At 41.1% G+C, this 20,715-nt stretch overlaps 1 protein-coding gene and 1 long non-coding RNA gene across 2 annotated transcripts in view; one reads left to right on the top strand and one right to left on the bottom strand.

Annotated features, from left to right (window-relative positions):
* The window catches only part of Plekhb2 (pleckstrin homology domain containing B2), a 102,119-nt gene that overhangs the window by 71,313 nt on the left and 10,091 nt on the right, over positions 1-20,715 (bottom strand). The window lies entirely within an intron of this gene.
* Positions 11,654-15,807, top strand: LOC134478253 (uncharacterized). Its single transcript, XR_010050747.1, has 2 exons — positions 11,654-12,194; positions 14,843-15,807. It is a non-coding gene; the product is annotated as an uncharacterized LOC134478253 (long non-coding RNA).

Below are 20,715 nucleotides of genomic sequence, written 5' to 3'. Positions count from 1 at the left end.
TGCAGGCTTCAAGACAAAGATGAAATGATCATACTTACATACCTCCCCGAGGGACAAGCAGTAAGGATTAGCATTCTGAATAGGCACCACTCACTTGGGTGGAAAGATCCCTGTTCTTCCTGGGCACACTGCTACCTGAGTTGCTTCCCCTGAGTTGAATATTACCTAAGGGACTGTACTTGTAATCTTATTGGCTGATCATAGTTTTGTCCCACTATATCCATCTCATAGTTTCATACCCACCTTGTGATTTTACTCTGTAAACCCTCCCTTCTTAGTAAAGTCTGGCAAAAACCCACTCGGGACACCTCCTGCAGAGCTGTATCTCTCAATAAATATTTCCTATTCAACTTACATGGTTCCTTAGAATTCCTTCTTTGATTTTGAGGAATATGAACTCAAGAGAATTGGACATTTAGCAGGTGGGAAATTATATTTCTCATATCATTTGGAGTTTCTGTGTCATTCCTATATCAATGAGACTGGAGCACACAAAACACAAGCTAAACCTGATACATCTTATGTGGCCTGAAATTAGCAATTAAAAAAAGAGAGAAAATATATCAAAGGACATGGGCATCAGCAACCTGAAAGAATGCCCTGGGGCCAACCCCAAAAAGATGTCAACAATAAAATATGTCACATAGAAGGAAGTTACAACCTGGAGTATAAAATACTTGCACTGATGTAAGTAAGTGATTAAAGAAATTTTAAACGAAGGAAAAAGGATAAACATCCCCTATGAAGGAACTATAAATATTAATATTCCATCAAAAGAGTTGTACTAATCCCACTGACTCCAGGGTATGGACTATGTATAGTGACTTCGAAAAAGGACAATGTGGAAAGAAGTTGAGGGGAAACAACCTTATGCTAAGAAACCTTACACATTGCCTCGACCAGATACTCAAGATTAGTATCCACAATGAGTCCACATGTTGATTGTGCTCACCACTGATATGGTCTTATGAAGACACCACTTTTCCTGTGGTCTTCATCCCAAGAAACCATAACTACTGTCTAACCATAACTACAGTGGAAAAACATCAGAAAAATCCCACTTCAGTCCTCATTAACTATTAAGATCATTAGAAAGAAGACTGAGAAACTGTCCTATTATGTGTGGTGTGCTAGATGGGGTAAAATAAAGGATGTTTGGAGAGAAAAAATACAAATTACAAGTAAAATTTTGACCTGGAAGTTTTGACAAATATATCATGGTTGTATAAAATGACAGCGTTAGGAGAAATTATGTGAGCAGTATGCTATCTGTTCTGTAAGTCTAAAATTATTTCCAAAATGAAGTTTATTTGAAATAAAAAGAGAAAGGAATACTAATTATCCTTATTGCTAGACTTTTAAGGTGTTTTTAACCCCTAAAGGGTATCTTAGGATGAAGTAGGAATTCTGCCTCTAAAGGCACTTAACAGAACCTCCTGACAAGCCTACTTCTGGGGCACCTACAATGTTTTCAAATCTTGCTGCAAATCACAGAAGTACAAATTTATCAAGCTGAACACAGATGGGCTCGTTTTTCTGCATATAAAACAAAACAACTGGGGCAGTCCTGTTGTTAATGGTCTTCAAAATCCTAGACTTTACAAGTGAAGGTCCCTGTTTCAATCCAGCTTTTCTCTGGGGCAAGAAATGCAGAACAGGGAGTCCCACCATGCCTGCAAACTGACATTTTGCAAAATAATGTGTCTTACTTAACACAAGAATCCAGAGAGTGGCACCATTTGGAAATCTTCCTGATTCTCTCATGAATAAGCTTGCCACAGCTGAGCCTTAAAAGCTAACCTCCTTTTTGCTTTTGTGAGTGGGCCAGTTTGAACCCCTGCATCAAAGTGAGTCCCCTACAATTACTCTGGCTGAAGTCCTTTTACTGTTCTTCTTTTCTTTCTAACACTGCTGAGTAAGCCTGCCCCTTCATAACACTGACACTTCCTTGAATTCTTTTTTTCTGTAATAAGAATCAAGAATTATAAGCGCCTGCCTTGCAAGTGCGCAGTCGTGAGTTCGATCCCCTGTACCGATTAAAAAAAAAAAAGAATCAAGAATTTACTCAGTAGATCAAGTTGAGGGCCTCATCTCCTCTCTGGAGACTTCCTCACACTCTATCTAGTGACTGGTTAAGGAAGGATTTCAGGAGACAGAGCACAGAGTGTATACTGGTAAATTTTCTGACTTAGTAAAATTGACGTTCTATCTGATTTCTCTAATGAGAAACATCCAGAAGGAAGAATGGAGGCTTTAGGTAAGAACATGTCCTTGGCTGGGGATTTAGCTCAGTCACATAAGCACCTGCCTGGCAAGCATGAGGTTGTGAGTTCGATCCCTGCTACAGAAAAAAAACACGTCCTTTTACCCCTACATCTGTCTATACTGACTGCATAGTTTCATCTGAGACTGAGAGAGGACACTGAGCTGGATGTTCCATGCATTGGTCATCCTGCATCCATAGCCCTGAACTCAGAGGAAACAAATTACTTGCTGATTAGCCCAACTTCCTGGTTTATGTCAATTATTAGTATGACAAGAAAGAAGGAAGGAAGGAAGGAAGGAAGGAAGGAAGGAAGGAAGGAAGGAAGGAAGGGAGGAAAGAAAGAAAGAAAGAAAGAAAGAAAGAAAGAAAGAAAGAAAGAAAGAGCGAGCTTCTTATAGTTAAAAAAAAGAAACTCCAAACAGGGCATGAAATAAATGCCGTATCCTGTGTAATTTGGAATGATATTCTTACAAATAACAGAAGACAATGAAACTACTTTGTACTGCTAGCTTCCTGTACCTTTTCTAAGTGATTCATAGTTTGCCAAGTTTCCTCTTTAGCTCAATTCAGTTTGGGTTTTTTTTTTAGACTATCTCAAGAAATTTTAGGGGAATAGAGAAGATCAACTCAGTAGTGTCCTACTATTGAGCTCCATCCCAAGTACTGGTATTACTGAGTTGTCTAGGCAGGGCTTCAACTTGCCATCCTTCTGCCTCAGGCTCCTGAGTGCTACGATTACAGGTGTGTGCCACCATGCATGGCCTAAAGAAATTTTTTATATTCATAAAAGTAGGAAGAGAAGCATTTAAGGCGGAACAGTAGGACTTCAAGTGCTCCTTGGTGTTCATCACTAACACAAGTCCATCCCAAATAGAAGTGCAGTTCTAGGGAGAAAAGAACATGAAATCAAACTGATGTGCAGTCCTGCATGGGACTAGCAAGCCCAACCTGCAGCTGCCCCTTTGTTCTTCCTATAAGGAATTTAGGGAACTAACTCTTGAATGGAAACAAGGAGTTTTTTTTGCACATCTAACCTTGACTTCATCTTGCCCTCAACATCTATGAGAAGCTGCCATGGCTAACGTGGTTTGTCCCCACCTGAACTCATGTTGATACTTCATTTCTAGCTTACGGGTATTGAAAGGCAGTGGGACCATTTAAGGTGGTCAAATCCTCAGGAGGCACCAATGTCTTTCCCAGAGGAATGAGGGCTTACTCCCCTGGGACTGGATTAGTTAGCAAAGGAAAGGATTATTACAGAAGAAGGCTGCTGCGTGTTAGTTCAAGGATCAAGTGCTTGCACATGCAATGTGGGTCTCCTGAGCACCATCCCCTGAATCACACAGAAGTAAAATCATGGAGCTCACAGACACATCAGAGTGTGGAAAGAGATGGGGCACACCTGCAGCACAAGGAACCCTGACGCTCATGTCCCTGTTGCAAGCCGGTCTCAAACCCCTCTTCTCACCTGCCATCCCACCCACACTCCTGCCATCTGTTTATTTTACTGTGCTGGGTATTAGCCGTTGAACATCCATCATGTCTCACAGAATCTAAAAAATGTACAGAAATGCTTTATTGGTCTCTCATTTCAAATCCAAAGCCTTCAACCCTAATTGCTTTCTATCATGCTCAACCATCTCAAAATGTCCAGTTAACTGGTATCACTCTTAACATGTTTTTCAGGACAACAGAGGTCAGTTTTTCTTTTTTTTTTTTTTTTAAAGAATACCTTTTGTTTTGCTTTAATAGTCATGGAAAGGAAGTAGATTTCTATACTCAATCTAGTGGGCTAACCCAAGAGTGTCAGTTTCAGAACTTCAGCCTGACAGATGGCGAACAGAACCTGAGGATGCTTTCCTATTCATCCATCATTTTATACAATGAACTCAACAAGATTGAAAGGGAAACACTGAGCCAAAGATAGTTTACAAGGAGGTCATTTAAAAAATGGAAACAATTATGAGATATACTTTCAAACTGACATGATTGGCAAAAATCAAAAATTTAGTATCAAATATGACAAATATGCATAAGTACCTGCCTGGAAAGCACAAGCCTGCCTGAGTTTGATTCCTGGTCCATAAAACAAAAATCCCTAGCATGGAAAATATTTATTTTATTAAATTTATTAATAACTTAATAATAATAAATTAATAAAATGTATTAGAACTCATATCTTACTGGATGTTGTGCTGTTTGCTGAAAACAATTTGAGGAGCACTTTTATGCTATCTTTTTCTTGTTTTTGTTTTTTTTTTCCTAATGGCAGGGCTCAAACTCAGAACTTTGAACACATTAGGCAAATATTCTACCATTAGTCCACATTACCCATCCAATGGAATTGGACTTTGTTTTTGTTTTTGTTTTGAGCCAAAGACTCACTGTGTAGCCCAGGGTGGCCTCAAACTCACAACAATCCTTCTGCCTCAGTCTCTTAAGTGCTGGAATTAAAGGCATGCATCACCAAGCCTGGTTGTAATAAGTTTTAAAGTACAAGTACCTAATGATTACACTTTCATAGAATTCAAGAGATCAGAGAGATCAATGGGAAGTAACAAGAATATTTTTAGATGCACACTGACCAAAATCAAACTCACATCTTGAGCACTGGGCATTAGAACAAAGGAAAGGCTTTGGTTTTAAACATTTGTCTGAGAGGGTTGGTCTTAGAAGCTGGTGGGGGGAGTAGGTGAGGGTACACAAGCAAGACAAAACAGTTAGTGACTTAGCCTTCAATAAAGACAGAGCTTTATGAATCCTATGAAAACACATGACATAAACTATTTAGAGGACATAGTTGCCAATCTTATCTGTACCAGAACAAGAAGTTATAGCTACAGGGGTAGAAAAGGGGGGAAGGAGGGTTTGCTCTTTAAGTCCCACTTCATTCTCCAGTTTGACACTTTCTATAAGCTTAATAGAGAACATCACTGTCATTAACATTTAGCTTGTTTTGGGGGCTCCCTTTTGGGCATAAAGAGAGAATTATAACAAAAAAGAAAAAAATACTTGTGTAGTCCTTGTATTCCCATATTGATACTTAGGCTTCTTGTGCACAGACTGATCAGCTTCTGGAGTGACCAGAGCAGGGCTATTATCTCCAGTGGTGGCCCAATCTTGTCACAGTACTAGCTAGTTCCAGTGGTCTAAATCCTGCTGGCTGGTCCACCTGTCTTGGGCTCTTCACTTCTGCTGACTGTGGTGGTTGTAAGGCACAGATCTTTATAACTTTAACAGCAGTGGGGTGGGCAAGATTACAGAATGGAACCCATCCTATTGAGCCCCAGAGTTGGATTTCTTTTTACCAAAAACAAGTCCGCAGGTTTGAATGGTGTATTTATTGGGTCTGTCAGGCTTATGAGCATTTTCTTTTGTCCCCATTTATAAATGTCTTACCTGGCAATTTTTAAGCCTGTTTTTGACTCCTTAAGATCAATTTTCTGATTCACAGAGATTACCCTTAATTTTACCCATGACTGGGGGTGGCCAGTTGAACAAGCTTTTTAAGGGGAATACCCAGTTTGTGGGGGGGAACACTGGACTTGGAGGAGGACCATGGGTAGGACTTGATACCATCTCAAATGGGTCTCTTGGTAGTATTTTTCAACAATTGTTTAAGTAGGGGGCTGGGGATTTAGCTCAGTGGCATAAGCGCCTGCCTTGCAAGCAGGCAGTCGTGAGTTCGATCCCTGGTACTGATAAAAATGAAAAAGACAAAAAAAAAAAAAAAAAACCAAACAAACAATTGTTTAAGTATTCATTTATGTGATCCATTTTTTCTGAGCTCCGTGGTCAATAGGCTGGTAGGCTGTGTGTAGTTTTCATTTTATCTTTAACATCTGGATGAGCCCCTAGAGTATCTCAATTACAAATAACAGTCCGTTGTCTGAGCCCCAAGATCAAGGGCTGTCCAAATCTTGGGATGATGTCTCCTAACAGTAACCTATTATGTCTTTTCTGTTTGGGTGAGGAGAGTATGATTAATCCTGAGAAGGTGTAGACAAACACCAACATATATTGATAGCCTCTCTGTTTGAGACAGCTCAGAGAAGTCCACAAACAAGTTTTCAAAGGGAGTGGCACTCATTTTTTGAATACCCAGGAGTTGAGTGGACCCTTGTCTCAGATTGTTTTGAGCACAAATTAGGTGTTGTTTATAAATAGTTCAGGTGATGGCCATGAGCCATGGCACATATAAATGAGCCCAGTGGAATCTCCAGTATTGTCTTCCCCATGTGAGTCCCTTGATGGAATTGTTTCAAAAATTGAGGAGCCGGATTCTGTGAAGATGGCAGATTAATTGGTAGCATGGTAGAGAGCCTCTCTGAGAAAAACAACTTGGATGCTAGAATTTAACACCATGGAGAAGACCAGATGAAAGGAGAGGGATTCTCACAACCCAGGAAGAAACTGAGGAAAAAGAAAAAGAAAGAAAGAAAAAACATGGATGGAAGGCTAGAACTAGACACGCTCTCACTGGAGCCAGTCCTGAGCTGTGCTGGGCACACCTTAGAGTCGGACAACACATGGTTGGTTACACTCAAGTTGCAGTCACACCAAAATCAGGAGTTGGTGAGTGCAAGGCCCTTGGAGGGAGGATGTGCCACAATGGAGAGTGGAACTGGCATAGAGACTTGCACTAACCCATGGTGAGTGCTAGGAATTTGGTCCCATGGAGGTGGTGACCAGCTGAACGACATATTGGAGTTTGGGCAGGACAGGCCTGAACCTGCAACCACAGTGGTATCAATCGGCTGCTCCTGGCCCAAAGCAGACTGGTGGAATCTGCTTGGTCTAGGTCATGCCCCTGGGGCCCAATAGCCAGGGACAAAACATTCCTGGACCTGTGACATCCTCACAACACAGACTAACATGGTGAAGGCACTCCGTGGCTGACTGGCTCAGAGGAGAGAGGAGCCAGCCCACATCATCCCGACATGTACCTCACATATCAACAGCAAACTGGAGAGGGCAGCAATCCCCTAGCCAGCATGCTTCAGAAAAACATAAACAATACAGAAGACCTCCACCATACACCTGTCTGAAAGAAACCAGAAACATGATAAGAGAAAGAAACAAGAAAAAGCTTCCAGCCACTGACCCAGGGAAAAATAAGTCCAGGAGAGGTAAATAGAGAAGATATTGAGGGGAGCAAACATGCAATATCAGACACAGCATCAGCACACATAAAGAAATACTTTTGTGCTGGGCATGGCAGCACACTCCTGTAATCCCAGCACTTGGGAAGCTGAGGCAGACAGTTCACTGAAGGCTCAAGACCAGCCTAGGCTACAAAGTGAGCCCAAGGCCAGCCTGAATGGCACAGTGAGACCCTGTCTCAAAAAGACAAAAAAAAAAAAAAAAAAAAAGAAAGAAAGAAAGAAATACCTTCATGACCTCATATACAAACTTAAAACTGAAATTCTAATTTAAGTGAAGCAAGATATAAGAAGATTAATAAAAGAAATGCTAAGCACCTCTCAAGAAGACACAGATGGAAGAATAGAGAAAAAGGAGAGAAACCTTTGATGAAGAATATAAACAAAATCTAGAATACATGAAACAGGTCCAAAGAGATTACCAGGAAATCAAAAACTCCATTGAAAGCTGGCAAAATTTCTTGACGGAAGCTAAAGTTATACTTTCAAAACTTGAAGATATATTTGCAATGTGTGATTGTGAAAGGAAAGATCTCTTAAAAATAACAAGGAAACAAGCAATACAAAGGCTAGAAGATGACAAGAGGATCTACAACTTAAGAATAAAAAACATGAGCAAAGAAGCAAGAGTAAACACTAATGAAATACAAAGACTATTCACAGAAATAATTAAGGAAAAGTTCCCAAGCATGGGGAAAGGAAACGATATTCAGATATATGAGGCCTACAGAACTCCAGCCAGCTACAACCAAAACAAATCTACATTCAGACATATAATAATCAAGATTCCAGAAATTCATCATAAGAACAGATTATTAAAAGCCACTAGAGAAAGGAAACAGATCATTTACAAAGAAAAACCCATCAAAACCACAACAGACTTCTCAACATAAACTATCAAATCAAGAAGAGCTTGGAGTGAAGTATTCCAAGCCCTGAAAGAAAATAACCTCCAACCCGGATTGATGTACTCTGAAAAACTGTCACTCAAAATTAATGAAGAAACAAGATGTTTCCATGACAAAGAGGAAATGGGGCAGTTTGTGACCACCATTCAACCCTACAAAAAATACCGAAGGACATTCTAGAGAAAGAAAAAAATCACCAGGATTCCAGGAACAGTGGCAGAAAGGTCTCAAATGTACTGGACAGACAGTGGAATAAAGAAGAAAAGTAGACAACCAATGGCAGAAAAATAGCACAGCAGAGATAAGGCAGAGAAGATTGACTATAATCTCGAACAGATGGTCTTAATACCCTATCAAAAAGAAACACAGGCAGAGTAGATCAGGAGGTAGGGTCCATCAAGATGTTCTCTGTATAGGAAATATAATCTACCTGAAAGAGGGTTGATAAACCAAAAGTCAAAGATGAGAAAACAATGCTCTATGTGATAGGGAACCAGAAAGAAATAGGGACAACTCGTCCAGCAGCTGCTAATAGGTTGGAAACTCATGATACTTTTGTGCAAAGGAGAACTACTCAGCTATAAGAAAGGAAAACCTTGAGGCTTTAGTAGGTAAAGGAATACGCTCATGATCAAGCTCAGGGGTAAAAAGGTTCAGAACCACTTAGATAGATAGTGGGTTGCCCCTCTAATCTAAAAATGAAAGGAGTTAGTGGGACCCAAAATGTATAAAGTACCCTGAGAAAGTGAAAGGGAATTGTCTAAAAACTTAAGGGTGAGGACATTGTTAATAGTGTATCAGGATTTAAAAGCCACATTATTCTTATCGCTCTGTTTAGTTTGATTTTATTCTGTTCCAGTCTGTCTCCTCATACTAGATTTGAGGGCACAGACAGCAATCCCCAAAACAGCATAATATACTATGGTAACTATCCTTAATTTCCTATTAACTTAAACTGAAGCCCTGTATTACTTACACTGTCTTACTATGACTGATCTTATTTGAATCTGGTTTGTTAGATCACTGTTTTGTCCTGATTGATTTTATTCAAATCTGGTATGCTTGATAATATCAAATCTGAGAGTAGAGGCAACTACTCTGAAGATGACAAGAGTCAATAGGATACCCATTCTGGTTTGATTATTAACTGCTTTTTAAGCCCTATAATGTCTCCAATTTTTTTATTAATATTGCTATGTACTGCTATTTTCAACTATACTATGCCTGATGATATAGGTAATACTATTGAAAAGAACAATAGACATCATAGTAACTACTGTAGATCACTTAGTATTGTGCTTTTGTATGTCTTTTTCATTTCGTGCTTTTCTAGGAATTCGTTTTGTTGTCTTGTTTTGATTTGTTTTCCCCTCTAATACAGGAAGGATAGGTATACATGTAGAGATTCATGCATGCAGAGAACTTCTAAATGGTTTACGAGAATTGATTATATAATAAACAGAGAGTCTGAAGAAAGAGAGATACCCAGCGCTAGTTCCGTAGTGTCATGATACTATTATTTCTCTGTTCAGAGTGATATATGAGGAAATACTATTATTTCCTCATTTCCTGATATATGAGCAATACTATTATTTCTCTGTTCAGAGTGATATTCGTCTGTTTTCTTTTATTTAATTTCAACATACATAAAGATATGGACAACTATTTTGAAGAGAATAAGAGACATTATGGCAGCTATTGTTGACTTCCCTATTGTCTGGTCTTGAAGACCTAAAATGCCTTCATCATCCTGTTCTGATCTATTGTTTGGTATGAATTTACTGTGTGTGAAGCTATGGACAACTATTTGGAAGAAAACAAGAGACAATATGATAGACAGTGAAGATCTCCAGTGGTCTTGCTTTGAAAACTGTTTCTTAAATTGTTTTCTTATGATCTATTTTGTTCTGCTTTGTTATGTTTAATTTTACCCTCTTTAAAATAAAATCAAGTAGCCATTATTTTAGAGATAGGCAGAATTAAGAGACAGAATTTTTATTATCCTTTTTGTAATTTTCAGTTTCCTGGGCAGATCATGTTTTTATTATTTGGAGAGTAATTTGGAATCTCTGGGAGAGGAAGCTCTGGGGTGATGGGTGTAGCTAGATGCCTTCCAGGATGAGGGAACAGTCACTTTGTGGGGCTATCCTTATAGCCCATTTTGCTTCTCTGTCTGTCTTTTGGTTTCCTCTGGTTTCTATTGATCCAGACCCATGGTGCACCCTGTGGTGAATAACAGCCATTTCCCTTGGAGCCTATATAGCATCTAGGAACTGTAAAATCTTTTTGTTTTTTTATACTTTGACTCTTTTGTCCCAGTCATCTGGAGTTCTCTTTTTCATATTTAGAGTCAGTATAGATATTAACATTTTTGCTCTTTGCCAGTAAAAGAGCCTTTGTCAAGGCCATTAGCTCTGCCTGCTGAGCTGAGGTTCTGACAGGCACAGGTTGGGCCTTAATTATAGAGTCTGCAGTTACCACTGCCTATCTCATTTGATGGACCCTTTTTAGCATAACCACACAGTCATGTAGAGGGGGCTCCCAGTTCAACTATGAACAAGGTGGGTGGATTAAGGGTGTTTATTGTCTCTAGAATTATGCAAGAATTTTTGCATAAGAGCCCCCACTACAAAGTCATTCTTGAATTTGACGACCAGTGGCATCCTCTCTGGTCCATTAAGGTTATAACTGAGCGTGGTGTCTGAATAGTCAGTTATGGCCCCTACTTTAACTTCTTAGCCTGCTGCACCAACAAGGTGGTGGCAGCAAGTTCCCTAAAGCATGGAGGCCAACTTAGGCTAGAGAGTCTAACTCTTTTGACAAGTATACCATCAGACAATGTAAGGACCCAAGACCTGGGTTAAGGCTTCTAATGGATATTTTGTTTGTTTTTTGTGGACACATAAGAAGTTATACCTGTCCTAAGGCTGGGACCTGATTTGTGGCCTCTTTGATTTGCCTAAATGTTTTTTTCCCCGGTTAGCTTTCCAGATGAGAAGCTCCTTTATCTACCCTTTGGTGGTTTATCTGAATAGAACTTCCTTTTTTTCTTGCCTTTAGCCTGTGTCAAGCTTTACTACTGTGTTATCTCCTCTGTTTGTATCCATAGCCTCAGTGTCTCATTAGCCTTTAGTTGTCTGCATTCTAATCCCTTTTCAGCGTTCTCATGAGTGAGCTTAGCTTTTGTCTGCTGCTGAGGCTGTTGCTTTCTTTTCCCCCACAGCTGGGCCACTGTTACATGTTTTTCCTCCAGGGTGTGATTTAGCTGTATAGACATTTTGCAAAGGAGGCACACTTGCCTTGTTGTGTTGTGTAGAGAGCTGAGCGACAGCCCATTGCTGCCTCCCTGCCTCTCTCTCTCCTATGGGCACTGCATCTGCCTACATTAACCATAATCCTCTCCGGCTTACGTCACATACCCGGATGTGACAGTGACCCTGTTGTATTCATCCCCATAGCCTCTTCCTGTCCCACCTCCCACACTTGGCCTATAAAAGATATGATCACTTTCGGAATAAACGGGGGGGGGGGGGGGGGCTTGATCGGATTCTCTCGACTTGCTTCCATCTCTCTTTGTCTCCCCTATGTCTTTATTTAATCCCCGTTCCGCCTCCAGGTACACCCCACAGACTGATCCGCAGGCTGGATCAAGTGCCGCTCAGCGTGGGGGCTCCTGGCACAGAGGAGTCAACCAGGGAGCCGTTTAAGAAAGCCGGCTGAAAGTGAAAGCAAATTGAACCAAAGACCGTGGCGAGGAGTGAGCAAACTAAATCAAGGATTAAAGCTAAAAGCAACAGGACATTAAATCAAGTACCGAGGCCTGTGCAAACGACTACCCAACATCCTGCCCGAGTCATGGTGAGTGAACAGCGACCCCATTCCCTTTCCCAGACATGGGTCAAGCATTGAATGAACACAAAGTGTTTGTGGGAAGCCTTATAAAGGCATGAAAGACAAGAGGGGTAAAAGTTAGAACAAAAGTATTATTGCAATATTTTCAATTTATTCATAAGGTTTTCCCTAGAGGGTTCTATAGATACCAAGAGGTGGAATAGAGTAAGAGATGCTTTAAAAGATTATTATAGAGTTTTCAGTCCAAAAATGGTTCCAGTGACCACCTTTGCATATTGGAATTTAATCTCTGAGCTGCTTGCCCAGAGGCATGCAGATCCTCAGATTGAGGAGACAGTCGCACAAGGCCTTATAGTGCTCCTAAGATAGCGCCTGACTCCGGCAAGCCTCGTGGCTCTCTTAAAATGGCGCTTGCCTCACTTCCAACACATCAGCATGGGTCCCTCCCTGAAATGGCGTTTCCAGTGGCGGAAACAAACATACCTCCCCAAGATGGTGCCACACAGCTGCAAGATGGCATGAGCACCACGCCACTAGCTCCACGAGTCATTAGGACTCATATGCCATTCAAAGTGGCAACTTTAAAAGAATTAAGGACAGTGGTTGCCCAATATGGCCTTACAGCCGCTTTCATTCTTGCTGTTTTAAATTCTCCGGCTGACGGCTAGCTCACACCTACAGATTGGCAAAGATTGGCCCGAGTGACTTTATTGGGTGGGGATAATCTTTTGTAAAAATCAAAATATACAAAAAATTGCAAAAAGACCACCAGGCACAATACAGAAGCTGGCAATGGATGGGACCTTACTATGTTAATAGTAAAAGATGCCTATGCTTGCAGAGAAGCTCAAAAAGAGTTTAATCCAACACTTTTCACTCAAATTCAAACAGCAGCTACTCAAACATGGAAAAAACTACCTGCAAAAGATAATATGATCTCCTCTCTCACTAGCATTAAGCAAGGCCCAGATAAACGCTTTTCAGAGTTTGTTGATTGTTTGATTGCTGCTGCTAGCGGAGTCTTTAGCCGCGCTGATGCAGGCACTGATTTTGTTAAACAGCTGGTTTTTAAAGGCACCGGCACCGTCTGCCAGGCTGCTATCAGACCTTGTAAAAATAAAACAGGCCTAACAGGATATATACATCTTTGCTGTGGCTGTTGCCTTGAAGGGGTTTGCAGTTGGACAGTGTTTGTCTCAAAAGCATGAACAGGACTGTTTTGCCATGGAGAAACTGGTCATTTTACAGAAAAGACTCCAGAGGTGGAGATTCCAATGTCAATTACTTTGACTCATTTAACTGATTGGAGTGATATTGGTCTAGTCTCTTAAGTTTAATTTCAGCATATGTAAGGATGGGGACAGCTGCTGAAAGGAGAATGAGAGACATTATGGTAGTTATTATTGTCTTCCTCAATGTCAGATCTTAAAAACCTGAGAAGCCTTCATCATCCTGTAATGATTTGATTGGTTCTATAACATGCATGGTGTATTTAATGTGCATAAAGGTGGAGACAAATGTTTGGAGGAAACTAGAGACAATTAGATAAACAGTAAAGATCTCCAGTAGACTTGCTTTAAAATCTGTATTTCTTTAAATCTTTTTTTAAACAGTTTTGTTCTGTTTTGGTAAGTTTGGTCTTGCCCTCTTTGAGATAACAAACAAGTGTGTAGGACTGATAACCATATTACTAAGTTTTTGTTGGATCATTGAGCAGAACTGTTGGCAATGTCATTGTTTGAATGTCACTTTACATGCTTTGATTTTGTAATCTAAACAGCTATTTCTAAGATGACAATATGTAACTTATTAACTGTTGATTTCTTACCATTTGTTTTTCTGTAATTCTGTATTAAGATCACTAGAAAACAAGCCAGTAAAAAATTGCCTTTCTTGTGCCATGCACCTCCCAATTCCACACTTTGAGGTTAATCCTAGAGGACTTATCCTCAATGCATTATGGCAAATGGATGTCACCCACATTCCTGAGTTTGGCAATCTTAAATATGTTCATGTAACTATAAATATCTTTAGTGGTTTCATTTATACCTCTTCCCAGACTGGCAGAGCTACCAAACATTATTAGCCATATGTTAACTACCTTATCAGTTCTGAGATGCCCACAACAATTAAAGACTGATAATGATCGAGACTATGCTAGTTCTGCCTTTGCTCATTTCTGTCAACATCTTAATATTGATCATATAAAAGGCATACCTTATAACCCTCAAGGTCAAGGCATAGTTAAAAGGGAACATCTTTTCCTAAAACTCACTGTTGATAAAATAAAAAGGGGAAATGGTACTCCACAAGAAGGACACCTAAAAATATTCTATCTCATGCCTTATTCATCCTTAATTTTTTAAATTTGGATGCTTCTGGACAGTCAGCAGCCATGTGTTTTTGGCATTCTAAAACACAAAAGCAATTTGCTTCTATACTATAGAGAGACCCCCTGACTAATTCATGGCATGGCCCTGACCCCGTTCTCATATGGGGACGTGGTTCAGTATGTGTTTACTCTCAACAAGATAGAGAGGCTAGATGGATACCTGAGTGCCTTGTAAAACAAGTGGACAGTTCTTCAAAGACCCCATGCAACGCCCAGGAATAATGTCATTTCCTGAGGCACAATCCTCTGTGTTCTCTTACAGGTGACAACCCCTGGAGCCTTATACTGCCTACTCAGCCTTCTCCTTGAGCCGTACCACACCCATGGTGGATTTAGACCCCTACCAAACAGACTACAACTGCTGACAGCCATACACAGAACCACCTGTGACTGCGGAGGAAGCTCTTCTCGGTCTGGAGGAACATAAACCAGCCAAAAAGACTGCATCCAGTGTTATGCGAGGCAAGCTCCAAGACATAGGAGAATGACTTCAACAGAGACACCAACAAATGGCTATCAACCCCTTCTCCTCGATTTGTGTGTGTGTGTGGGGGGGGTTCCCTTACCTAGTGCCCCTTTTGGGTCCCCTAGTTGCCCTATTGCTTCTCCTTTCTGTGAGTCCTTGTATTTTTCAGAGGATTATGACGCTCATTAATAACCAGATAGATGTGTTTATGGCAAAGCCCATTCAGGTACACTATCATCAGCTGGAGATGGCAGATCAACAAACCTATCGGGAAGGAATTCCCATGAGTGGCCCATATGATGATGCGGCCTAACTGCCCTGAGGCAATGGACAGGCAGCAAGAGATGGGCAACTAGGACATACATGTTAATTCCAACAGCCACCTAAGAGAGGCACAGGACCAACTGCTGTTCTGCAAGCCCATGACGGGTAAGGCCTGGTTGGGTTCATGCAATGAGGTCCTTGACCTAAGAGGTCAAGGCAGGGCCTGCCACACTCCTGATTAAATAATATAGAAAGGGAGGAGATGTAGGGAGCCGAGCGACAGCCCATTGCTGCCTCCCTGCCTCTCTCTCTCCTATGGGCACTGCATCTGCCTACATTAACCATAATCCTCTCCTGCTTATGTCACATACCCGGATGTAACGATGACCCTGTTGTATTCACTCCTGTAGCCTCTTCCTGTCCCACCTCCCGCCCTTGGCCTATAAAAGATGTAATCACTTCCGGAATAAACTGGAGGCTTGATCGGATTCTCTCAACTTGCTTCCATCTCTCTTTGTCTCCCCTCTGTCTTTATTTAATCCCCGTTCTGCCTCCAGGTACACCCCACGGATTGATTTGCAGGCCGGATCAGTGTTGCCTCCGTGTTTCACTGTGCTGTCTCTAGCATCACTGTACTTTGTGTGTTTGCTCTGTCTCTATCAAAGTCACCTCTCTGTCTCCCAGGCATATAGTTGCAGTTTCTCCAGAAACTATAGAGCTCTCTGGTTTTGTTTTTTGGTTTTTTAGTTGTCTCACCTTTATTTTTTATGTACAAGACCAGTTTTGTCTCTACTTGAGTCTAGTGCTGGCGCTTTTCTTTATTTGTCTCCACAACTGCTTAGCCTGTTGTGCTTATTGCGTTTGGGCTTCTGTCTGCTCTATTCATTGGGGTTTTTGTCTCCTCCTTTCATGTTCCAGCTCCAAAAAGGCAAGGCACTCAGGCCAGCCAGGAAAACCAGTTGCTAGGCAGAGGGGTTGAACTTGACATCTTCTTCCTCTTGAGTGTATAAATCAACATGCTATGGTGGTTGAACAGTTTCATTCTCTCATCAGGAGAGCCAGCTCCACTTGACCTCAGCTTTCACCTCTTTTCTGTATTTTCCCATACTCTTCCCATCCTTCCCCCTGGGAACACTGCAGGTATGTGGCATATGGCACCCAAATAGGAACAAAGGGTGTGAAGAAATAGTGGGTAAGAGAACATTTCTCATCAGTTTACAAAAAGGGGGATAAGGTCATTGTTAGTGGTCAGTATTCATCCTTGGGGTGAACTGAAATTGACATCACTATGTGTTAAACTTGGTGTAAAAAGTGGGCTCGCTACAACCAAAGAAGAAAAATACGCTGAAGAGAAGGCAAAAAGATAAAAAGACTTTGGAGAAATTGGAGGACAAGAAGCAAAAGGGAAAAATATGCATTGATTTTACCAGTTGTTAAACATGAGGCAAACAAGATCCCAAGAACCACAAATGTATATGGAACTGTTTGTTATATTCTTGACTTTGGTATTTATTTTTGTGCATTTGCATTAGTGAGTGCTTTAATAGTTCTAAGTTTTTGGAATGATCACAAAGGATTTGGCTCTGAGCACTATTTTTTTTTTTTTTTTTTTTTTTTTTGGTACTAAGGATCAAAATCATGAGCTCCCACTTGTCAGGCAGGCATTTACACCACTGAGCTAAATCTTCCGCTCCTCTGGGCACTATTTTAAAATCAAGTCCCAAGTGGGAGAAAGATGGTAGAACAATAACCACCCTGGTAACCATAACTGAGCCTCAAGCAGCAATTCTTGCCTTCTCAGTTCAGGGAAATTTTGCTACATCATACCCTTCATAAAAGAGAGTCATCCTTTAATTGTTCAACAATTGACCTTCAAAAACACAAATAAATAATGTGAAAAGGCTTTAACAGCTCTAAACAAATTGGCTACACTGGCTGAAATGATTCAAATTAATGAGGCATTGGCCCCTCATATGTGTAGGGGGCTACTTTGGCAGCAACTATCACTGGGGTTAGTCATCTGCAAAATAAAGGAAAAAGAAAAAACAAGAGTTACTTGTTTCAGCTGCAAAGGCAGGGGGCATTTTGACAAAAATTGCTCTGCTGCACCTGTAGGGGCAGCATAGCCACTATCTGTCCTTTCAACAAAACCTACTAACTGTCTAAAGTGTAGACAAGGGTACCACTGGGCAAATGAGGGTAAATCCAAAAATAACATGGAAGGTAGACCCATTCCACAAAATTCCCAGTGGGACCTGCCACACATGAGGGATACTGCAGCTTGGACAGCCTCCCTGAGATGGCATGTCCCTGCTTGGCCTGGCTGGCTCCTGGTGGTTGGGACATAGTGTGGTCCACAATAGTGTGGTTCCAATTTGTGGTTTGCTGTTTTTCACTTAAAAAATAATCTCACTGGGCCAGGGATTTAGCTCAGTGGCATTAAGTGCTTGCCTGGCAATGACGAGGTCATTGATAAGATTATATCCAAAAGATGAGAAGTATAAAACAAAAGAGGCCTTTGTTCTGAGAATACAGAGAGAGAAAACCAAAACCCCTGACCCCTGGAGTCCGGCTTTCTCTCTGGCAGACACGTGGCCCCAGTTTGGGGTGGAACCTAAAGGGGCATCAGGGATACATGGGTAACCCATTGGTCCTAGTTTGGCGCCATAGGTAGATTCCTAGGGGGCGGGGAAGATGGAATCACAGGTAAATTCCTAGGGGTGGGGGAGATGGGAGCTCCTTGGTTCCACCTTTAAGGCTTCACCGGCTACAGTGTCCTGTCTGGGCCAAAACCCTTTCAGTCATGAGTTTAATCCCTCATCCCAAAACAAACAAAACAAACAAACAAAAACTCACAAAAGACAATTTCAAATAACCAATATGACAACAACCAACCTGTAAAACAACAACTTCTCCTCCTCCTCTGTTGTACTCTAAGAAAATAGCTTCGTTATGCATATTATAACAAAACCTGTAACAGGGGCTTACTGTATGTGTTTTCCTTCTTATGTCTTTGGATGACCTAATTGATATGTTAATCAGTGCTCTTCTCTGTAAAGAATTGTAAAACCTTACCTAATTGATATGTTAACCATTGTTGCCCTCTACATAACAGAAGTTGTGCTAAAACAAGCTAACAAGGGTTGTTAATCACTGTTAGGCACCTCTATTCTCCACTAAAGAGCTAAAGAAAACTAGGATGGCCCTCTAATTTACACTTGTTTGAAGTAACTTGCTTGTGTGCAGGGAGATTTGCTTATTAGCATAATCCTTTACCTGACCTTGATCCCCCTCCCCAGAAAGAAAGAAAAACATAACCACCATTTTCTGTTCTGTATGGCACCTTATTGCCTCCCCTCTCCCCTTACCTATCTATCTAGGCTAGGCCATAAAGATTTTGGGTTTCTGGTGACCTCTTCCTGACCCGGTGGTGGTCTGTCATAAAATGTGCCTTAGCTTCAAAGAAATTACAGGAAAATGTTGTGTCTTAACCCTAATGCACCAAAAGGGTTAAGTTCCAAATCCTTGTGAAGGCTTAAGCTTCAGCTTCTTGTAACTTTCGACCCCTTCCCACCTGTTAGTGTTAAGGTGCTGTCCTGAGATAATTAGCTTTCTACTTTCTTCTCCAAATGTTATTGCAGATAATTTTTATCTGCAGGATAGGAGTAACTCAAAAGGCGCCAAAGGCTCCCGAGGTTGTCAGAACTAAGTGGACAGCTATATAGTTTCCAGATTCGGGTCAACAAGTTTGATAGCTCTGCAGGTTTCTTTGCCCCCCGCCCTTTTCCTCCAGGCTCTTTTTAAATTCCTCCCTTCAGTCTCTGGCACACAGTCTCCAAACTGGCTCCCGGAGACTCGTCAACAGGCCTGGTCTAATAAAGCCTTTGCTTCCCAAATTTCAGTCTCTTGCTTCCTTGGTTTTATACCAGGGTCCGAGTTATTACATCCTCCTCCTCCTGCTCCTCCTCCTCCTCCTCCTCCTCCACCTCCACCTCCGCCTCCGCCTCCCCCTCCCCTCCCCCTCCTTCTCCTCCACCTGTACCAGGAATTGAACTCACAAGCTTGCCAGGCAGGTGTTTATACCACTGAGCTAAATTCCCAGAAAAACTTCTAAAAATTCAGCATCTGGCTTTCATGAGTTGGTAATAGGCTGGCTCCAGCATATCACTGTCTGACAATGGTTTTGGAGTAAGTCTTGATATTAAATTTAATCAACTTTTGTTTTCTTTTGGTGCCAGGGATCAAACTCATGACTTTGCACTTGCCAGGAAAGTGCTTTGATAGAGTTATTTCCAAAAGATGAAAAATATTAACAAAAGATGAGAAATATAAAATAAAAAGCGGCCTTTATTCTGAGAACACAGAGAGAGATGACTGGCACCCCCACTGCTGGCGTCTGGCCATCTCTCCGGTGGACACATGGCGTGGGGGCCTGTAAATAGCCTCGGTTTGGGGTGGAACCTAAGGCGGGCATTAGGGATACACAGGTAGCCCATTGGTCCTAGGTTTGGCGCCATATGTAAATTCCCAGGGGCGGGAAGATGGCGTCACAGGTAACTTCCTAGGGGCAGGGCAAGATGGGGCTTCCTGCTTCCAGTTGTGGCTTTCCTGGCTACAGTGTCCTGTCTGGGCCAAAACCTTTCAGCTTATGCTACCTAGCTAAATCCCCTGTCCTTAGTCTTGATATTAGATAGTGTAAATTTTCAAACTCTGTTTTTTAAATTTGTTATTTACTTCAGGAGTACTTACTTCAAATTCATGATCAATATAACTGTACATTTATTTAGGATTTTTTGCTTTCTTACGTCAATTTTTAGTTTTTAATACACTGATATTACACAGCTTGCTAAATTTCTTGAGTTTGTTTCCATAAGAAAAAATAAGTTTATATTTATAAACAGGATAAAGTGGGAAAAAAGCAACTTAGAACAAGACTAGGAAAAAAATAAAACCAGCACAATTCTATCTAGAGCACTACAGACTTTTAAAGGCAGCTTTCTGCTCCTTTTACTGCTTCTTATATGCCTCCAGGGAGAGGAGGGAGCCAAATAGCTGCACATAGCCTGGAGTTGGTCTGGACAAAGGATGTGGGAGAAAAAACGGTGACAATGTTGCTTGTTTCAGTTGCAAGGGCAAAATGTTATGGTTCCTTTTTAAAAAAAATTTTTTGTACGGGGATTAAACTCAAAGCATCATGCTTGTGGGGCAGGTGCTTGGGCTGCTGAGCTAAATCTCCGGTCCAGTGTTATGGTTCTAATGTAATATCATGTTGACAGATTTAATACTGGTTCTTAAAAATTTTTAAACCTGTTTAATACTGGTTCTTAAGAATTTTTAAACCTGTGTTATGATGGTCAAGCTGTGAAATGATAAAAATAAACATGTTTTTGTATCTGGAAACTGAT

The sequence above is a fragment of the Cavia porcellus genome, unplaced genomic scaffold, assembly GCF_034190915.1.
Source record: "Cavia porcellus strain 051 isolate PalLab524CR breed Dunkin Hartley unplaced genomic scaffold, mCavPor4.1 scaffold_12, whole genome shotgun sequence".
NCBI lineage: Eukaryota > Metazoa > Chordata > Mammalia > Rodentia > Caviidae > Cavia > Cavia porcellus.
The sequence above is the reverse complement of the archived record's forward strand: the minus strand, read 5'-3'. Positions and strand labels throughout refer to the sequence as shown.